This window comes from Sapajus apella, unplaced genomic scaffold (genome assembly GCF_009761245.1).
Source record: "Sapajus apella isolate SASKATOON/1434 unplaced genomic scaffold, GSC_monkey_1.0 scaffold94, whole genome shotgun sequence".
NCBI classification, from domain to species: domain Eukaryota; kingdom Metazoa; phylum Chordata; class Mammalia; order Primates; family Cebidae; genus Sapajus; species Sapajus apella.
In genome coordinates, this window is record NW_022437034.1 from 7,074,737 (window position 1) to 7,093,749 (window position 19,013).

The window sequence follows — 19,013 nt, forward strand, 5'->3', positions numbered from 1 at the left end:
TAAACCACCAAGCCTGGCCTCATGTCTAACCTTTTTCATTTAACAGTTGAGGGAACTGAGGCTCAGACAGGATACGTGACTTGTCCATATCACAGCTTTTAGGACAACCTAGGCTTGACTCGTGTCTTCATTTCCCAAGTTTTGGGCCCTTTCTAACCTCTGAGTAGGCTGCTTTACTGAGATTCAGGGTGCAGTTACCAGGTGACTGGGTAGGCACTGTGGGTATTGTGGAGATGAGTGAGACTTAGTCCACCCAAGAGGCTGTCTATTCAGCTAGCCCTGCAGGGGGATAGGATTTCAATGCAAGTAGCTAGAATACCAGGCCAGTGAGTTGGTGTCATAAAATTGGCCACCCTTTCTGTGGACTTAATACTTAATGAGGGAGTGGTCCTACCTCATTGTGAGTGTCAGGGAAGACTTCTTAGAAGAGACAATGCATCTGAAGTGGGTTTAGAGGTACAGATTGGGCTTTCATAGGTGCTAGAGTGGTCTTATTGGACGCATTGATATTAATTGTGTCCAGGAACACAGAGACTTGTTGAGAGGTTGGAAGTATGATTCTCATAGTCCTGCTTTGTCTCCATCTTGGCTTTCAGCTCTGGGGGTATCAGGAATGGGCATGGCCAGTGCCAGGCCTGTGTGTGCATGGGTGTGTGTGTGTGTGTGTGTGCACTGACCACCACAGCCTATGAGCCTTCCCTGGAGGATGCTACTCCTGCAAACACCAAGCACCAAGGCGGCTAAGCAGCAGATGCAGGCAGGACATTCAGTGCCTGGCAGTTTCCACTGCCAGGCACACGTGGCTATTGCCAGCTGGGCTCCTCCGTGCCCTGGGGCTGGCAAGATGGAGGCAGCAGGGGTGAGGCAGCCCCTAGTTGGATGGGATGGCTGTTTCCCAGCGCCTCACCCCCCAGGAGGTCACCTTGTTTCCAGAGGTGCTGCCTCCTGCCTTGCAAACAGAGTCAGACCTGCAGTAAGGCCACAGGAGACTTAGAAAAAACGCCCCCACCCCACCAGGGCTGCCTGGCACATACCCTCTGCTCTGCCATGCTTTTCTGAATCTTTAAAATAAGTTTTTCATTAATTTTAGCATACAGTGAAGGGAAGTAACCCGTGGCTTATAAATAATGGCAACAGCTTTATGGAAACACCTAAAAATCACCAGGGGCACATAATAAGAAAGTTCTCCATCTCCAGGTGCGAAAACACGCTGGTGATTACTTGTTGAGCAAGACCCTGTCAGCTTTTTTATTACAATACATTATTGGGTAATAGTTTTAAAATTATTTATAGAAAGAAATTGAGCTGTGTGGAGAATTCCATCATTTAATATGTTGTCTGTGGATCTCATTAGCCTTTTTAGCCTAGGGGTTAGGAAGGAAAACAGAGGGTTGGCTGTATTTTGAAGATTGAGCACTATATACACTTTTTGTCAGGGGACTTGTTGACCTTATGTTAAGTTGCTTCTTTGCGAGTCTTTCTGTGTTACAGCTCTGGTTTCCATGGTATTTACATAAACCTAGCAACAGTTTGCTGGGTAGAGGCAGTGGCAGGGCCCACCATCTCCTCTGCCAAGAAGGAGCAGCTTAGGATGCCTGCTGTGCAGGCCATAAATGGGAAAGTCTCTTTCAGGTAAGTTACAGAATAGGTAAGAATTGGGGTGAGCGAGGGGATGTCAGCTGCTACCCGGTATGTGTGTGACCTCTCCCCTGTTTCCAGGTGACAGAGGCAGCTCCAGTATTCTGTTTTTGCAACCCATCCAGTGAGTTCTCCCATTTAGCCCCAGGCCAAGCAGCATGTGTCTAGGCAGAAGTTCATCCTGGGAGTGGGCTGCTCTGGAGAACACGACTCCGTGCTGTCCCTGGGCCTGTGCTCTCCACTGACCCCACAGCTGCTTGGCCAGTAGGCCTTAGGCTAAGTTCAGGAAGGACCCATCCCAAATACTCTTCCTAAATGAAGAGCCGTTCTCTGGTATAAGGGAGATGCTGGTGGCTGGTCAGAACAAGGCTAAGTCTGGAATCTGGGGAGGGTGACAAATATCAATGAATGGATTATTTTCAAATGCGATCTCTCTAATCAGCTGTGCAGGGTGATAAGAACAAGGAGCTTGGACACCGGCTCCAGAATGGTGCAATGAGTTCTTTATACCTCACAACAAGGCATGAAAATTTAAAAAACAAAGTCAAAGGGTGTCACTGGGAGCTAGCAGAAGGAGTGAAGAGCTGATTTAAGAGCGCAGTGACCTTGGACAAATAAACCTCTATAAACCTTGGTTTCTTTGTCCATAAATTCAGAAAAATGGTATGTAGCTTCTTGATTTCTGTGAGGACTTGATGAGACCATGGAAATGAAGCATTCAGAGCAGTGTCATGGCTCACTGGGGTCAAGCAAGTAGAAAATCTGGGATTCAAACCCAGGCAGTCTAGCCGCAGATCGGTGGCCTTTACCACTACATTATTGTATTAGGCCGTTCTTGAATTGCTATAAAGAAACGTTTGAGACTGGGTAGTTTATTTTTTAAAAAAGAGCCTTGGTTGGCTCACAGTTCTGCAGGCTATACAGGAAGCGGCATCTGCTTCTGGGGAGGCCTCAGGGAGCTTCCAATCATGGTGGAAGGCAGAGAGGGAGTGGGCACATCACGTGGGGAAAGCAGGAGCAAGAGAGAGAGGAGCAGGAGCTGCCACACCCTTGTAAATAACCAGATCTCACAAGAACTCACTAGGACAGCACCAACGGGCTGGTGCTAAACCATTGATGAGAAATCCACCCCCATGATCCAATCACCTCCCACCTGACCCCACCTTCATTATTAGGGATTACAATCCAACATGAGATTTAGAAGGGACACATATCCAAACTATATCAACTATGATGCCTCCAATGCCTTCAGAAGCAGATGTCTTGCACTGAGCCATGAGCAATGGGGATAATCAAGCTGGGTGGAGAAGAGGGGCTTTGACCTTGGAGAGTAGAAAGCATAGAGTAGGTGAGTGTGAATGTGAGGCCTTCATAGAAACCTGCCCCATTCTTGCCTTCATTCACCTGTTTAGTTTACAGACATTGATTGGGTACCAGGTATATTTCATCCCATGCACTGTGTGTGAAAAAAACACAGATGGAGAAGACAGTCCCTTCCACAAATAGTTGGGAATTAGGAGAGTTTTCCTGCAGAGTAAGGAGAGAAAATAACAGCTTTATGAGTGCTTACCATGTGTCAGGCATGATTTTGTGGGCTTTACATATCTTAAATCATTGCATCCTCACAAGGGCTGTAGGAGTAAGTGCCATTAATGTCTATTTTAGACAGGGGGACCTGAGGTTCTGAAGAGGTTTAGTGAATTGACTGAGGCCATAGAGCTGACAAGGGTCAGAGCCAGATGTGAAGCTGGGCAGCCTGGCCCCTGATTCCTGGCTCTGAACTTTCTCTCTGTGGCCTCTGTGATGCTAATCATGGGCAGGTCCAAAGCTGTTCGGGATGTTTCGTTTAGGGGTTGACTAAGAAACAGAAGGACAGTAAGGGCCCAAGCTTCATTTACCCAGCTGGTCTGAACATTTTGGTTCTTGGCATCATTTGGAATTCTTTCAACAGTGTAGGTGATTTTATCTTACAGATTTTATTCAGCTTGGTGCCATGCAGGTGCAATTGGAGCACACAGATCCTGTGCACTGTCACTCGCTGAGCTGTGTGGCTGAACACAGGTACAGGAAAGCTCAGCACCAGGGCCTTTAGGGTTCTGCCTACTCATTGTTCTAAGATGTAGAGATATTTCTGTAAAAGGGGGTGATGGGAGGTTTTGGGATCCAAAGAATCTCAAAGGATGGTCCTTGGAGCTCATCTCATGGAAACTCATGAATCTTTAGACATTTTATATACTTGTATCTAAGGTTAAGAGAATTGAAACTGCAGCTTTTGTGGCAATGTCTGCCTAGGTTAGATACGTTTTCTCTCTCCCTGGGATATGCCACCTGGAGAAAGTCCAGGGAAGAGCCCTGTGGATTTTGAGAAATGGTTCAGTTGGCTCTGCAGCCTTTTGATGCTTCTCTGACACATCCAAGTAGGCAGCATTTTTAAAAAAACTTGATTTGCAGAAATGCATTGTCCCTGAGTTGTTAATAATTACCTCTCTCCCTTTTCACTCTTTCTCTCACTCTGAAAATCAATGATAACTTGACCAAATACCTGGAGTTGACCTTAGTCCAGTCTCAGTTTTCTTCTGCAGCTGAACACTCAAGGCTTGATTCTCCCGGGAGTTGGGTTTAGGGCCCTCCCCATGTTTCCAGCCTCTAGGCCTAGTAAGTACATTGTTTGGAAAAGCCTCTTCCCTTTCAGTGCTGGGTCCCTAGACACCTTCAAAACATCTTGGGCCAGGAAGTGCAACCTAAGCAAATCTACATGGTACACCACTGCAAAATGTCCAGATTTCAGATTGCTCCCAGGACTTTTCCTGTTTATAGCACGTTTGGCTTACAGTATAGTAATGTGTAATGTTTTCTCTCTATGAACACTTCATAAGTATCCACTGGTGATCATGACTTAGAAATGATTGGAGAACCTGCTCGTGCAGAAGGCCAGATGCTTCACAAGAAAATGAAGGACAGAGGTCACCCGGCCAACAATATCAGTAGTCCTGGGATAATAGCATTGGCAGGAGTTTGACTGATACCACCTCTGTGCTATAATTTATCCAATCCAGCCCTCTCTATGCACTTTACAGATAAGGAAGCCAAAGTATAGAGAGGAAAATTCCCGAGGATAGTCACGTAGCCGGTTGTTATGGCAGAGCTGTCTTATCCTTCGCATAGTACCGCATTCCTCCTTCCTCTCTGGCCCTCAGATTTTCTAGCACAAAGATCAAACACAAAAACAAAAAAACAAAAACAACCCCAAAGACTAGAAAATGAAACACAGCTCAGCCTGGGTTTTACAATACCAGTCATAGGAGGTGCTCAATAAATGCTTAGGACTTGCTGCACCCCCAGGAAGTACTGCCTCTTCTTCATGTGCATAGCTTCGTGCAGTTGCAGGCATGATTTCAGCCTCCAGAGATGGCTGGTAGGGTGTGTGGATGGGCCGTGTTGTTCCACGAGAGTAATTTCCTACAGAGAAGGGAGCTCTCGTTTTGTGTGGTCTGTGTAATGTCCCTCACATCCAATAACTTTAAAACCAATCAAATTAATAATGTAGGGAAAAACAAATGGAGTCACTCTTGAGATATCTAAACAGGAATATTTCTGCCACTGATATGTAAATCTTTAATAGGATATGAGGTTTGGCAATAAGAAAAAATGCCAAGTTTCTGGAGACCTGGTTCTTTTGTACTATTTTAGGTCTAATCATTGCCTCCTGACATTATCTTCCTCAAACAGATTTGTCAAGGCCCTACTTTGCATTGGGAAGTGTGTATTCAATATTGGGATGTAAAGTAGTGGAATATATGGTCCTTACCCTCGCAGGACTTCTACTCTGTTGGTAGACAGGACATATGTGTGTAGAAAGATGAATACAAATACAGATCAGTAGGTGCAGAATGTCAGCCTAGTTCTATATGTAATCACTGCTGCAGACATTCTTGGGAGGAATGGATGATGTGTAGGGCTAATTAGCCTTCAAATAGGGAAGCTCATGCTGTGAAATATTTTCACCTGGTCAGAGGAGGAGGTGCTGAATCTTGGCTCCTATAGGAGACAACCTGGAGAGATGTTCAGATAGCCACTAAGATCTCCAATTGAGGTAGGAAAAGCTCTGTGTTTGTGCGTGCATGCGTGCATGCATGTGTGCGTATGAGCGTATTTGCATGCAAGCTTATCTACATGGTTGTATAGACATTTCTATCTTTTAGACTCCAAAGCGACTTCCTAGAGTGATAAGCTCCTCAAAATTTAGTTTAAAACCAACCTGAGCATTCTTTATTTGCAAGATCTAACATTTCTAGAAGCTCTTGTTGTGAGGAAGTTTTCGTAAAATCATATTTACATATCCCCTTCCTCTTTCAGATCCTTCCTGGCATTTAATATTGATAAACTTCCTATTCCCTTGCCCATTTCCATTTTCTGTCATCTGGACTTATTAATGTGTCTTAGCAGTAAACTCTTGCATCCTCCAATTGTTCTCCTTTTCCTTCCCCCCAACATCGGCCTCCTTTTACTTTTTATCTCTTTCGTTTTCTTCCACTACAGTGAGTTAGAAGAACCAAATGTAAAATTGTAGCACGTCTTTCTTCTGGGCTGATATCTGTCTCCTGCCCATCCTGGTAACCAGGCTTCCCAACAGTGGGGGAAAGTCATGGTATCCGCTTCATTCCTTCCATGCTTCGTCAAGAAAACTACTTTTTAGGATCAATTTCCATCTTTTCTGGCAAATTGCTCACTATTTAGAAAGAAAAAGTGTTCCTACTCTGAAGCTTTCAATTGTTGCCACCTTAATGATCTCTCTCATTAGTCCCAGGCATGAGAGCATGAATTTTGGTTTGGTTTGCCATCCTTGACATGTCAGAATGGTGAGATGACCTCACTTGGTGGACCATGGGCATAAAGGAGCTGGCTGAGTGTCAAGACCAGGAAGATGCTTGGATCTTGTTGGGAGTCCTCTTGTCTGCTTTCTTGGTTCTTATTAGCCAGTTTTGAGGTTGCCTCCTGCCGTCTTCCTTTCATCTGCGTGGTTCCTCATGAACTCCTGGCCTATCTTCTCCTGGTCTTACATTTGCCCTTTGATGCAGGGTTGCAACGTTCATGTCTGCCTTTCCAACTTCCACATATTACACTGCCCTCTACTTCCCACTATGGGCATAACTCACTGACTGTGGGACTGTTTCTCCAGAATGTGGATGAAACCTCAGAATCCTTCTCAACAATGCCCTGAAAGTAGCCACCAACTGATCAGTTTTATCATATTTATCATATTTCATGAAAATTGAAACCTATTTGCCCTCCCTGGATCTTACCAAAGTACTCATTTTCATCTTCAGCCTCGATCTCTTGCTAGACTTTTTCTTCCCTATTCTTTCCAGTACTTTGTTCTTCGTCTGTTATTGGTGGTGATGGTGATACCCATACTTATCATACACTTACAGTGTACCAGAATATACAGGCTACTTTATAGGGATCATCTCATTTAGTCTTTAAAGTCACTATAAGGGATACTGATACTACTTTACAAATGGAGGCCCAGAGAGGTTAAGTGACTTTCCCAAGGTCACGTAATTCATCAGTGTCTTAGCTGAACCTGAAACACACTCTGCCCTTTTCTCCCTGCCTCCACACTACCTTTTACTTCCTCATTACATCTTCCATAGTCACTGAATTTTATTCTTTGTCATTGTGGCTTACTTAAATACTGACTGTATTGGAAAAATTAAAATTATGGTATCCTTAATAAAATAACATTGAAGAGGGTGTAGATGTCTGCACTGGGAATATTCTTTGTGTGTGAAACAAAAATTCAACTTGTTATAGTCAATGAAGTCAATGGTTCAGTTAATAATGCCTCTAATGGCATAATTCTGCTCAGTGCCAATGATGGATACTCTTAAAATCAGAGACTAGATTTAATGACAGGACATGTAGAAATCAGCGCTGTCATAAAAACAGCCAGGAAAGGAACTCCATGGGAGAGGAAAACCCCTAGAAACGGCTTGACGTTATTGGTTCCAGTCTCATAAATCTCTGTCTCCTATCCTTCCCGTAATTCTCCCTTTCCATCCAGCTGCACCCAAGTGTTCTCCCTTTGCAGTGAATGCTTGCATTTCCCTGTGAGTTTCCTGTGCTCAGAGATTTGTTTTTAGATCAATGCTGTTTTTTATGTGTTGCTCATGCACGGAAGAGCTCTACTTTCTCTGCTTGTTCCAAACAGGAGAAAATAATTTTGAAGACTCCTTTTAAGGTGTCTTAAGACTCCTCTGCATGTGACACCCTTCAAAGGAATGACCTTCCATTTTAGGGATTTTCCTCCCTACCCCCTTGCACTGGAGTAAGTCTCTTGAGACTCACTGCGGCCTAGGACCAGGATGTAGGCCAAGTGGAAATACACCAAAGTGATTTAATAGAAAAGGTAATTCCTATTCAAACGGGATAGTCCCTTATTCATTTCCTCGGATTATCATCAAATTTATGTCACCAGCAAAGGAGCTTTATTGAGTTTCACAGAGATATTCCTTTTGCTCTCATTGTCGTTAGTTGGCACTCTGACATTTTCATATGTGTCTCAGCTAATGCCTCAAAATTACTCCATCTACAAATGTAACAATTGAACAGATAATTTTAATAAGATTCAGCTTGACTTCAGACTGCACTCCTTCCTTTCTTTATAGAATGCAAATTGTAACCTGTTTTTAAAGCCGTGCAATGCAGTGAACTTTAATGGGATTTGACAACATCATATTAAGCACAACAACTACGCATAATGTACCGAAAAATTGGACGTGAAATTGGAAACATAGCTGAGAACAAAGTAAATTTACATGGTTTGGTAGCTTGAATGTCTGATATCATATTCTCTCATGCAAGCCCCATAAAAAAGCAAAGGATTTAACAATGGATATCAGCAGAAAGTGCTTTTAAAGTTAAAACTGATGGATGGCTTGTCAAAAAAAATAATTGCATTGGTTGGAAAGTCGGGATGCGTGCTGAGGGGGAGAGAACAGGATATACAGAGAGGATGATGGGAAGTGACAGTGGTCTGTCAGGAAGGACTGGCTGCCCAGAGGAGTGTGAAGCCAGAGCTATAAGGTGGCAGAGTAGAACAGGCTGTCAGAGCCGGAAAGTGGCTTTAATACCCTGAAAAGCAAAGGAATCCGCCTGTCAGCTTTGCTCAGCCGTGCTGAAAGAGGAAGAGAACATGGCATAAAGTTAGAGACATTAAACAAGGGGGTGGGGGGGCGCAGGGAGCAGCGGGGAGAGCACAGGCAGGGAGTGGGAAGGAGGCGGTGGAGGAGGCTTCTTATGTGGGTTTCTGGATATGTTCCTTCCTATTATATTTTCCCCCTTTTCTCAAGGGCCAACGAATTAAATTTGAGGGGCTGGGGGTTTCTCTCTGCTTTTGAAGAAACGGGTGATTTAAGAGAGTCACATGCTCGTCCCAGTGGCAGTCTGCCACTCTAGTTGAATGGGTGGCTTTCTTACAAGGGCACGTCGGGATGCCTTGGCTGATTTCTGGCTTTTCAGATCTACAGCCTCCTCTGCCGAACTTTCTCCTCATCGGGGTGTGCGGTCCCTTCTCCCAGAGATGACACCAATACCAAGTCACCCTGGGACTGGCTTATTGTCTGACAAAGTGCTTTGAGGATGTGACACTTTAGCTATGTAACAGGAATGTGAGTAAAACACGATAATCTGATGATTTTTCCATAATTTTTTTTTGCCCTACAAGCATTAGATTTTGAATAATTTATTATTCCTTCTTCATGTACTCCTGGCGGTGAGGTTAATTTGGTCATCTTGCAGGGGCCTGGCTGGTAATAAACATTTTTATGTCAGGCCTCAGAGTACTTCCTCCATAAGACACACCATGGCTTTACCCCTTAATTGCCCCAGTTGCTTGAGAGTGTTAGCATTTAGGAGGGGTTGGAATATGGCAGTTTATTGTACAAAAATATTTTGTGTATTTCATCTTAAAAAATATATTCTCAGAACCATCCAAATTCTTAAACTGATATGGCCCCAGTATAATTTTAGATTTGGTTTAGTAGTTTGAAGGAGGGGAACTTCTTTCCAAAGAAATAATTATGTCATTGCGGAGGAAGAAGGCGATGGTGATGGCGGCAGCAGCACTTACTTGAGCATTTTCTTTATTCTTTCTTTGTTTTGTTTTGTTTTAGAGAGACAGAGTCTTGCTCTGTCCCCCAGGCTGGAGTGCAGTGGCATAATTTCAGCTCACTGCAACCTTGGTCTCCCAGGCTCAAGTGATTCTCATGCCTTAGCCTCCTGAGTAGCTGGGATTACAGGTGCCTGCCAGCATGCCCGGCTAATTTTTGTATTTTTAACAGAGATGGGTTTCCACCATGTTGGCCAGGCTGGTCTCGAGCTCCTGACCTCGTATAATCTGGCCACCTCATTTATTATGTACCAGGCAGCATTCGTTTAGCTCCCATAACAACTCTAGAGGAAGGTTCTATTAATGTTGCCATTGTGTAGACAAGGAAACTGAGGCTCAGAGAGATTAAGTAACTTGCACAAGGTCATATAGCTAGGAAGCAGTGGAATTAGGATTCAAATTCAGGTAGTCTGGTAGCAGAGTCCATTCTTATTATCCATGTGCTAGGTACGCTTAGGCATGTGGGGACACCTGAAATGCCAGGTGGAGTCCTGTCATGCCTCTATTATTCTTGTGTGTCTAAGGCTTTCTGGAAAAGATTTTGTTAGAGCTGGGCATCAACAGCCTAGAAAGCAGGTTGAGCCATCTAGCAGGGAGCAAGACCACAGAGCTCTCTTCTCTGTGTTACCCGAGTGAAAGTGAAGCAAGAGGGAGAAAAGACCAAACAGAAGCAGGAGGAACTTTCCTGGTTACAGAAGTAAACCAACTTCCAAGCTAGAATCAAAACATTTGTCTGAAATTTGTAGTCTAGTGCTCTGCAGAAACATATATGTTTACACTCTGCATTCAATTCTAGATTATAGTAAACTGGTGTCCAGAAGTTGGGGACCTTCAGTCCTGGTCTTCCTAGTGCCTAGCTGAAGAAGCCAGGTGGTAGCCCGCCCACCTTTTAATCTTCATTTTGTGCAGGATAGTCTGAAATTGCTCACTAATGAGATGAATTAGCGGGGTCTTCACCTGGGTGTTTGTGGGCATGTTTAGCAGTTTGGGATTGCACCCACGTTCTCCAGGCCTGCAGGGCACGTCTTGTGGATTGCAGCGGTGTACTACCACACTCTAGCACCTGTTCATGCTGCTGTTATTCTGGTTTCGTGGGCCTGTAACTTTGCTGTAAACAAGCAGAACTGCTTTCTACTCAGTGGGCTGTTTCCTGACACAGCAGGAGATTTTATTGTTTTTCTCTTGGAAATCCCTGGGCTTCTCCTATCCTATCTGATACTTAGAAGGAAGCCTTGCAGATTTACATATTACAGTAAGACACACGCTCGTCACAGATCTGGGGTGGCATAGTGTGTCTTTAGGAAGCCTCCCCTAGTGCTCCACGCTGCACTCTGGCTGCAGCAAATCTAAAAGCTGAAGAGCAACACTGCTAGTCTCAAGTTGCACCATCAGGGACATCACTGGGATTTCAACTCTTGAATCAAAGAATTTATGATGGGGATGGATAGCACTTAACCAGCCTTTTCAGTGCCTCAGCTCATGGGTCTCCAGCCATAGACAATTCATTATACCCAGAAGCAGCACAAACCAACTTATCTGAGACAAGCAGGGTTTGTTCTTAAGATGAGCCTAATGTGTTTCTCTAGAATTTCCATCCACTGGCCTTTTTTCAAACTCCCTGGGGCTGCAGAGGTCTCAGGTGTTAAATTTGTATGTCACATAAACCACTGTAAAACTGTATAAGACTTCAGACTATAGAGATATGCCTGTCTTGTCTCTCACTTGTTGGTTCCATTGTGTTCAATGGAGATACGCATAGCTAGAGAGAGCTTCTATCAAAACTCTTCCCTCTTCCTTTTCTTGCTCTGCACTTTTGATGGCTCACCTACCCTTGCAACAGAATTCAATTCCTTGCTTTAATTTCAGGTAGCCCTGTGTCCAGAATTTAGGTGTTTGAGGACTTGGGGTATTTAGGTATTTCCTGACTTGAGGCAAGGGAATAAGACACATTCCCCAAAATGAAACTGTAATCAAGTGGTGCTATTTCCACTCTGCAAATGCGGTAAGTGAAGTTTAGGAAGGTTAAGATACTTGCCCAAGGACACACAGCTAGTAAACAGTAGAGGAGATCTGGACTCGGGTCTGCCGACCCCAAAACCTCAGGTGTTTACAAAGTAGGTCTAGTGTACTGGCTATAATTGTGGATTCTGGAGCCCAGCAAGCCTGGATTCAAAACTCCATATACTAACTGGTGACCTTGGGAATGTTACTTAGCCTCTCTGTGTCTCGGTGTCCTCATCGGTGGAATAGTAATATTAATGCCACCTGCCTCACAGGGTTGTTGTGAGAATTAAATGAGATAATGCATGTCTAGCGGTTGGCACAGCATCTGCATGTCCTAACCACTCAGTAAGTGTTTAACATCATCATCATTATCATAATTTATTTTTAAAGTTATGATAGAGAATGTCGGAGCTTTACACGGTTGGTGGCAGAGCCTGAAGTGTGGCCTCCTAGCTCTGGGGGTGAGGAGTGAATTCATGGGTCAGGGAGCTGCAAATAACCCTTTGGTGCATGCTTTACAATGGAGGCTGGGTAGGGTCTGGGAAGGGTGGCAGTGGCTATGATTATTATTTTTTGGTTTTGGTTTTGCTTTTTTTTTTTTTTTACACTTTGAGAAGATTGCTGCAGTTATCTGGAAATCTATTGCTCGGGCAAAAGCAGGATTGCGTGATACAATTTAAAAGGCCAGCAGCTGCATTTCATCCTTTTCAGAAGAAAATAACCCCTTACTCCAGTGAAGCTAAAAATAAAAATGGCAGTACATTTGGCAACCACGCTTCTTCCTTTATTACCTCAGCAGTATCTGAATAAAATGTCTTATTAAGCAAGATATAAGGGCAATGAAAGGGAGAGTAAGTCAAATTAGTTGACATCTAAAGCTTGGTGCATCATATACCGTGAGGGTAGTTACTGTTTAGTAAAATGGATTTAATGCTTAATATAAATGCTGATATTTAGATGGCTATATTTTGGCAACTCAGGAGGAAAAGAGGTGGCTTTTGAGCTAATATAACTATGTTTTAGGTCCTTCTCTGACACAAACCACTCACGTGGCACTGGGTGGCATGCTCCATCACCTTGGGCCCCACTTCCTCCATATGCCAAAGGAAGGGTGTTTTCTGGAACCCAATAGCTCTGTGGCAGGATCTCTGGGCAACCTGGGAAGAGTGGCAAAAACAGGGCTTTGGCTACCCACTCCGCTCAGTTAGATGCAACACTGCCTGTACCTGCTTTACATATTGGGACAACTGGGTGAGATTTTCTTTGAAGAAAGGATTACATTGCTAAAACATAGGTTGTAGAACCACCAGATTTGATTATTTCTAAGAAAACTTGCAATTCTCACCTTTGAAAGTTCCACCATGCCAAGTTTGAACTGGCTCTGAAAGTGCTCTGAGCCCTGTTTCAGCTCTATCACCCACAATGCCCAGAAAGGACCTTGGGGGCTGGGAGACAGGGCAGTGCGCTAGATACAAAACAATGTAGGGTGTGACCAGGGAAGAAAAGTTGGGGAAATTCCATAAGAAACCTGGATGGTTATAGGCTTGTGCGCCTGTAAACATACATGAGTCTACGTACAAGCATTTTAATGCATAATCTGTGTGTGTGTGTGTGTGTGTAAACGAATGAGTTTGTGCACGTGTCAGTAGAATTCATGTATAAATCGGTGTCTCACATTTGTGTATGGAGGTGCATGCACAGCCATACCATTGCCAGCCACCTGTTTTCTCATGTATGCCAGCCCTCACCTTGGGAGATTAGCCTTCATTTTCACGGTTGAAATGAAGAAACTGAGTCTTACAGAAGCTAAGTAACTGCCCCAATTTACATGGCTAATAGTTTTCAGACTAGAGAGATTATACTGTATTAGGTATTTTATATGTGCCTTGGATAGTGCCTTACTAGTAGGGCCCCTGGCCCACATAGCCCCAATTTCTGTGTAATGAGGGGAGTCTCATATATGCCAGGGACCACTGCGAGTTTTGGTTTTGCTTGATTTCTAGTTTCCTTACTTTTGGGATCCTGTGGTTGAGGGTTACAATGACATGGCATGACCAGGGCTTATCCCAACCGCTCTTTTCCCAAAAATTACTAAATAATGTCATCAGGAGTTTGTTCAGGATTTACTTCTTAGAGAGCTTCCTTCAAAAACTCCTGTTGTGACAGAGTTGGGAGCCTGTTTAAAAATGAGATTGATCAGCCACAAGTCCTATGCAAAATCATTCTTAGGTACTACTGGAAAATAACTGAATCCAGTCCTAGCAAAGACCTTAGCAAAGCTTGTTTCCTTTTATTCATACCATGAAGCACGTTGAAGACTGTCAGTCATCCTGCTTCCTTGGCATCATTTACTGAGAGGATTTTATTCTGAAGAAAATCATGAGACCTGTGAAGAGATTTATGCTCTGCTTCTAATGGTTCATGAAGCCTAAATATATCTAATAATAGTTCTTTCACCTGATTTGCCTAAGACTAAGATCTTGTATAAACAACTCTCACCAGAATCATCAATCACTGTTTAGGAATTTAAATTTTACCAACTAAAATGAGAATGGAGGAAGGGCAGGCTGTTTGCTGGGTTGAGCTTAGGCCTTTTATAGATACAGCACTTTGGGGAATTTCTCGGTGTCTTATTTGGATTTGAGGAGACACTGGAACTTTTGCACACTGCAGGTGAGAGCATAGATTTGTGCAGCCATTTGGAGAAATCTGGAAGTACTGACTAAGTAAAATATGTGTAATTTATGACAGTGGTCCAACTCCTAGATCTATAACTCACAAAGTTTTGTGGTAAGTGGACATTAGGTGATGGTGATGATGTTTTCGCTGATGGTTTCAGTGATTGTGACCATTAGATTGAAGGCTATTTGAGTTGTAGTTTATTGACAAGTGGTCAAGACCCTTTTCAGGGTATATTCTCAATAAGCCACTTGTCAAAGTTGCTGAGGGAGCCTTCATCTATCTCCACTCCTAACCTTCATACCTGCTATATATTCTTTGAGTGCAATGTTCATTTAGTTGATGTTGCTGGAATGTGTATTGTGAGTGTAAATTGTGATTCCTAGAAAGGAAGTAATCTTGGACACTAAAAGCATAGAATCCTCAAGTTGAGATGTGAGATTATTTAACTCAACTAATAAGCCTAATAAGAATTTTAGCTATAGTTTTTTTTATAGACGATCTGCATAGATTCTCCCAGTACTGAGACATTTGCCACTTCCAGAGTTATTAGGACATTCTACCACGGGCAGATAGACTACAAAGTATTGGTACCATTAGGCAAAGTTGCAGGATTTTGCCAACTGAAATCCCAAGGCATTTTCTAGGGAATAGACAAGGGAAAATGGTGCCATCTTATCTAGTTCCCACCACTGCATCAATTTGCGTGGGAGCCAAAACTACTTTTTACTCTAAGTTAAAAACAAGTTGGAAAGCCTGAGAATGTCTCCAGGGTGGTGTCAGTGGCACATACGCAGCGAGATAAAACTGTCTGGAGATGTCATGGGCATTGTGAATAGGGACAGCAGAGGTTATGTCCAGTGTAAGAGGTCAGTCAACTCATAGACATTCTTACTGAAGAAAAGAGGCAGGAAGGTCAGTACCAAATTTGACCTTGCCTGAACATGTAAATAACTGTTCATGGGTCTAAATTGTCATCATTAATTAAGTAGTGTTTCATATTAAAGGCTTTCAGTCCAGAATCTCTATTACTTTAGGGATGTCTATAACCTCATGAAGACCCAGATTTCTAGGATATCGACTAATAATAGACATCCTGGTCCCCCAGTGGAAGATGGATTGCCAGAATACTTTCAGGAATCGTTACTGATGTTATAAGTTAAAGATCTGAATGGAAGGAAAATATGAAGCCAGAATTAAGATTACTTCCTTCCTCTGAGCTTCTTCTCAATGAAGTCCACCCAAGAATGCTGATGCTTCAGTGAGACTCTTCAGCAGAGAGAAGAGATTCAAGACCTGCTGATACTTAAAACAGCCACCCTCATCAGCAATACTGAGCTACCTGCTTCTCCACAAAGCTGGCTTTGCCATCTGTGCAATCATACTCAGGGTGTGCAATGTTACTGATTTAGGAGCCCACATTCACACGTTAGGATCAACCAAAACCATCATATCCTATCTTATGTCTTCTTCCCCTTACCATGTCAAAGCTATGTTTGGTCACAAAATCCCCGAGAGCTCAATTATAAACTGACCAGGTCAACAACAGAATCACAGGTTCATGAAGTCAGTTTTGCTGTTATTGTGAGAACAGAGAAGTTGTTAATTATCTCAATAAATAGCTGTTATCATTTATACCAATAACAAGTTTTTTTAGTTCTCATTTCTAAGCTTGATTATATTAGTACATTTATAGTGTCTTGTTTTTTCCCTGTGGCTGTACTTTCTCATGAAGCTGGAAGACTAATAAACACTAATGCTCTTTTGCCACAGATTTCATCTAGGATTTTGATTTAAAGCTTCTGAACAGTATAGCTGATTGATCAAGGCATATGGCTATAAATTACTTATTTTGGGTTCACCTTCATACTGGGTATAATAGAGGGGATGGCTGTAGAGAAACTCATTAAAAACTCAACGATTTGGGAGGCTGAGGCAGGAGGACAGCTTGAGGCCAGGAGTTCAAGACCAGCCTGGCAACATGGGGAGACTTCTGGTCTACAAAAAATAAAAAGAAATTATCTGGGTGTGGTGGTATGCAGCTGTGGTCTCAGTTACTTGGGAGGGTGAGGTGGGAGCATCACTTGAGCCCAGGAATTTAAGGCTGCAATGAGCTATGGTTATGCTGCTGCACTCCAGCCTAGGCAACAGAGTGAGACCCTATCTCAAACAATGAAAAAGAAACTTAGCTAATCTAAGCAACCAGCCTGAGAAAATTATCTGCCCCCTTCCATGAAACCTTGAAAAAGATGTTTTTTATTCCAAAGAGTAGTAGACATCACTTTATCTTGGGTATTCTAAAGTACAGTACTTTTGTGAATTTTGCTCATTAAGTGACTTACTAGAAGTTATATTTAGGAGTCTAGAATGGATTATAATGTTGAAGATTATTTGGGATAATGTCAAGCTACTTGGCATAATAAACCAAAAATGCTGTATATGAAAGGTGTTTTGTAAACCATAAAATTACTTGACTAAAGCCTTAGTCGAGAATCAGTATTAATTCTTCAAAATCACGCAGGTGTAGATTCCTTTTGAAAATGACTTAAGATGCTCACAGATACTCTAGTTCTAGCCCTTTCTGAAATAATCACAGGTACTTTCAACACATGGCTGGCCAGATGCTATCATTTCTGACAGTGGGTCTGAATTTAAGAAAGTTGTGGACAGGAACCTTATCTGAGCTGTCACCATCCTGACTCATCACCTTCAAGCAAATGAGCAGGCTGAAAGGATAGTCAGGCTACTGGGACATCCAAGGAGGATGCTAGAGGAGATTGGCCCGCGAGATTCACTGGACTCTTAGTCCCTCAACCCGTCACTCCACGCTTATCCATGGAAATTGGCTCTGATACATTACTAATGAAGAAATAGTTCAAGACTTGCCTTTCACCCCCACACCCGTGCTTGGAGGAAGACTTCAAGAGTAAGAATACATTTCAGATACAGTTCTGGCTACATTGTAGTCTTTGCGTGAAAAAGGAATGGCCTGGTCCTTGTTAAGAGCAGTGGCTTCAGCCCAAGGTGGTTTCCTGATACAGTAATTGAAGTTATAAAGGATTCAGAGTGCAATGTATGTCCCTGCAAGATACTCTAGGGCCAGTAAGTGGTTGTGGCAGTCATTCCTGTCTGGTCATGCATCTGGTTGAATGGTGTATTTAGTCCTCTGCACCCTCTACCACCTCGCAGAAATAGATTAACAAGTTATGAGGAGGATCGGCGAGACAGGTGGGAAGGTATTAGCTCTGAGGAGGAGAATGTTGTGAGATAGCCATTTTTGCTACCTTTATATTCTTGCTGGGGATATGTTTCGTAGGTGCCCGTAGTTGTTTCTTGCTGTATGGGCTTTGTCTAGAGATGCGTTTGCCTATATAAGGGTTGTGGTTGTAGAAGACTGCTTATCTCCCTTCTAATTGCTCACTCGTACCTAGGAGAGCCATGTCCAGCTGTAAAGTAATATACTGCATAGCTGTAAACAGCAGACCTAAGAACAAGCACATCAGGAAGTGTCTTGGGTTCCTAGTAGCAGTTAGTGATTAGAGGACCAAGGAGCTCCAGCCTTCTTGGTTAGCTCTGTGGCTTTAGGTAAGCTATTTGACAATAGTAGGCCCTCATTTTTCAGTCTGCAAAATGTGCATGTGTCCTGGGGAAGAAGAAGGCATCACCTACTGACCTAAGGAGAATGAAGTAGGAGTGAATGCCCTTATGCTTTCTTTATGGCATAAACATGTTAATTACATACCTCAGAGTGTCCACTGCCAGCCTTTCCCCTGAGCCATTTCCTTTGCCATGGACCTTTTGGTTTTCTGGGACACTTTGGTAAAAGGATGGAGAAAGAAATTAAATATGCCTTAGAATTATTGTCATTCCATATTTTATTTTTGCCTTGGGTGTCTTTATGGGAGAGTGGAAAGGCCAGGAGGGGTATGGGCAGCCAGTAGGCTCCTGGCTACCCTTGGAGGTGTCCTTTCTCTGAACCCTGAGTTGAAAGCATTGATAGGAAAGGAAAAAGCTTAGATTTCTTCTATTTAAGTACTTTTCTTCCAATAGAAGACAGAATGGGTGTTGGTGCCAGAGACCTGTATGACAGTGAGAATCTTGAAGAGGCTGTGAGGGCATAAAGGGTGAGCCGTGGCTGGTGGGGAAGAGAAACCAGCTTGGTGCTGGGGTCCAGGTGCCACTCGGCCAGCAGGCTGGGCACTCAGCCATTGCTCACAAATGCTGTTGATGTCAGTTTCCTGTTCATCTGGGAATGTCCTGGAAACACATGCTGGTTTGTTTCGGGCTAAGCCTTTACCTGGAGGCAATGTGAATGCATAGAGAGTGGGTTGCTCCCTTTCTCTTTTAGAACAGTTTTCTGTATGACGGTTGAAGCCGATCTGCTTATAACTGGGTTCGTTCTCATCGAGTCCATCATGGGAGTTTTCCCTCTTGGGATCTTTTCATGGCGGGAGGGTCTTCTGGTTTAAAGGGTGCTCTGTCACTAGTGCTCCTGGTCCTTGGTCCTGCTTATCTCTCAGTT

General features: G+C 43.3%; 1 protein-coding gene across 5 annotated transcripts in view; it reads left to right on the plus strand.

The window, feature by feature from the left end:
• LRMDA (leucine rich melanocyte differentiation associated) overlaps window positions 1-19,013 on the plus strand; it is a 1,109,623-nt gene that overhangs the window by 475,442 nt on the left and 615,168 nt on the right. The gene's annotated exons all lie outside the window — the stretch shown is intronic.